Here is a 3,357-nt window from a genome sequence, read left to right on the forward strand (position 1 = left end):
ATTCAATCTTTTGAATTACAAGTAGGGATCGCATGATTGAAAACAGTAATTTTTTATTCTTAATGTCCAGGAAAAAGGTAATGACCTTGACCTGACCTTGCCTCTAATATTAAACGGTCAAATTTAATCTCACTGATACCATCACTTAATGATATTGTCCTCTTCAATCTGTGAAAATTTCATTAATTTTTAAATACAAGAAATGTGAGAAGAATCCTACCTTAAGAATTAATAACCCAATCTTTTGATTATTTCGATTATGTACATGCATACAAAGGTAAAACTGACTAACTGACTAAGATGGAATATTTTTTTTATTATTTCTTTTGATTAAAGCAATGATAACAATAAATTTAGCACTTTCCTTCAGTAAGAAATCTTGATAGGTAAACGACACACTCTCTGTGATTAAGTTATCTTTATAGTTAGCCAAACACTCTCTTTAAGTAAGTCATCTTTATAGTTAGCCAAACACTCTCTTTTGATAAGTGATCTTTATAGTGCATAGCGAAATACAGTTGCTAAAAGCATTGGCATCTCCATCTTCCCCAACCACAGGGGTGACAGACCCCCATACGGCGCCCTCTGAGCACACACTCTCTGTTGCATCGCCCAGTCCCAAAACGGCAACGTCCTCTCGAGCAGCCAAATATACTCTGACCATGGACAGGATCAACAACTCCCAACAACAGGAAACTCAAAAAAATGATCAACACACATGTCCTCATCTGCAATATAACGTACAAAGTTTGTGATATTATGTGTGGTTTATCTTTGATTACCATATGCATGGGTGCATTACAATTTGTATCGTTCAAACTAACTTTATAGTTTCAACCATGCTTGGGAGTCAACAAATTCATCCCAAATTAACCACCAGATTTAACTTATCATTTTAAATACAGTATCTTAAGCTGTCAACTATCATTTGGCAAAGAACAAATTTCTACATTTTAGTTTTTGAAAGTTGATGATTTTTGTATATCTCTATATCGAGCTTCTCTTTAAAAAGAGATCAAAATAGTTTGAAAATGGCTGCCCCCCCCCCCTTTCAAAGATAGATTTTAGGTATTTCAGTTTTATTGGAAGTCGACATCATTTCAAAACATAAATTAATCACACGGCTTATTTACAAAATAAAATGATTTCACAATACAAATATGTACATATGGCAAGAAATAATTAAAATATTGTTAAATGTGAAGTCATTAGCAAAATTGTTTTGAAAAGCAATTTTGAATTTAAAAACTTATTGTTCCTTGTTTAAATTATTCAATCAATTTTTCAAAAAAACTTCCTAGAATATGATTAATGTCCTTAAAGCATTCACATTCTCTTTGACAATTCTTTAAAAAAGAAGAAGAAATAGAATATTTTGGAACTAAACAGGACTTTACACGGGTTATTCAGCATACACATCTGTTTTTTTTTTTTTTTTTTTATAAGGCGCCCTGTACGTCAAACATTTAGTAGAGACTTCTTCCAATGATAAAATTCCGCAAATTCTATCTTTGATACCAAAACATGACTAGAGCCCCAAAACGTAAGAGACGGGTGTACAGACAGACGGACAGACGAAAACCCCGACTACTAATTACCCTTCCAATTTTCAAGCTCGGTTTATAAAATTGTATTTGTGTACAATTCTTACTTGTAGTTATGTCGAATGTTGGAAGAGAAAAAAAACAGATCCGAATCGTTATCCCTGTTTTGTTTTAGATTAAGGAGATTATGGGGATAATGCCTCTTCGGTAGGGGCTAATTACCCCTCCATAGCTCCTGATCTTCTTGTAGAAACGTGTTTACTCTGCTCTCATTTTCGACGTTAGTTTGAGTCTGAACTTCATTATTGTTTATTATATTTTCAATTCATTCTTTTGAAATACTAATAACAGGATGATATGTGTAATTTTAAATTTATTTTCATAAGAAAAAGAATATCCTTGCAAAAACGAATACATAGCTGCTCAGTTTTGATTTTTTTAAAATTATATCTTTTAAACTTTTACTGCCGTCCTTCCTTATTACATTGATACATTACAGTGGTTGCAACGTTATTATTGACAACTTGTAAACACGAACGATTAGATTACACGAAAGATTCTGCACGATTATTCCCTTTACGCGAACGATCCTGCTAAATTCTAAACGTTACACGATCTTACACGATTACTAACGTAAACACGATTCTTCACATATAATTTCAAAAAAATCAAGAATGGATATTTTCAAAACGAAATGAGGCTTAATACTAATTTTTGATCTCAAATAAGTATATTTTTTTATAACCGCACTTCTTTTATTTTATTTGAATTAAAAACAGCAGACTTGTAAACGAAATGCTTGTTTATCAAAGAACATTCCGATAAAAAAAAAATTTCAAAACGAAATTTACACGTTTTTGAACGCATAATCACACACAATTAAAACCTCAGACGTTTGATACACGCAAAAACTTTATTGAAAACATGGATGCTTTGAAAAACTTTGGCGAAAACATTGACACCTTGAAAAACTTTAATGAAAACTTGGACACTTTAAAAAACTTTTGCGAGATCTTGGACACTGAAAAACTTAATACAAAAAATTTGACACTTTGAAAAACTTTATTGGAAACTTTTACACTTTGAAAAACTTCATCAAAAACTTTGACACTTTGAAAACTTTATTGAAAACTTTGAAACTTTTTTCAGACTTTGATACTTTGAAAAGCTTAATTGAAAACTGTGACACTTTGAAAAACTAAATTTTTCTCGTTCGGGTTACAAGAGTCAATTCAGAAATAAGTTTACGCTCCTTCTTTTCTAAAGTTTTATATATGACTTGAAAAGAGTTTTAATATAATTTACTTTCTGATAAAATTTCCTTACCTTTAATTGACGTCAAGATGTTTTCAACTAAAAAAAATTACAGTCAAGTTTCTCGTTGTACTAATGTATATTACAGAATGTTTCAATTCTTTATTTATAGGTAAGATGCAGGTATTTGATTGGTTTAACAATGAATTTATTGACCTTGAGTTATGTCAAATTAGAAAACAAAATAAATAGAACGCACCTTTTTAAACATCCTAGTTAACAAGTTCATTACAAGATGATTAAGATGAAGATTAATTATTATACAGATTTATAGTTATTGTTAAAAATAAATTGTTTCAGAGACATATGTAGGTTAAAAATGTTAAACTATTTCAGTTGTTGGTAATTGTCCATGTTTTTGTAGAATATAAACATCAAATTATAAATATATTTGAAAAATAAATTTCTGATTTTATTTTCTGTGTTTATTTTTAGTTTTTCCTTCGCTTTTTTTAATTCAATCATTTTTTCTTGTAGCCTTATAGTAAGTTGTTTTTTT

The 3,357-nt window shown here is 30.0% G+C and overlaps 1 long non-coding RNA gene across 1 annotated transcript; it reads right to left on the reverse strand.

The window, feature by feature from the left end:
- Window positions 1–296: 296 nt before the first annotated feature.
- Window positions 297–2,954, reverse strand: LOC134254919 (uncharacterized). Its single transcript, XR_009989407.1, has 2 exons — window positions 2,871–2,954; window positions 297–728 (listed from the first exon to the last, which is right to left on the reverse strand). It is a non-coding gene; the product is annotated as an uncharacterized LOC134254919 (long non-coding RNA).
- Window positions 2,955–3,357: the final 403 nt, after the last annotated feature.

The sequence above is a fragment of the Saccostrea cucullata genome, unplaced genomic scaffold (assembly GCF_032062105.1).
Source record: "Saccostrea cucullata isolate Sc308-1 unplaced genomic scaffold, CSIRO_AGI_Scuc_v1 ctg2302, whole genome shotgun sequence".
NCBI classification, from domain to species: Eukaryota; Metazoa; Mollusca; class Bivalvia; order Ostreida; family Ostreidae; genus Saccostrea; species Saccostrea cuccullata.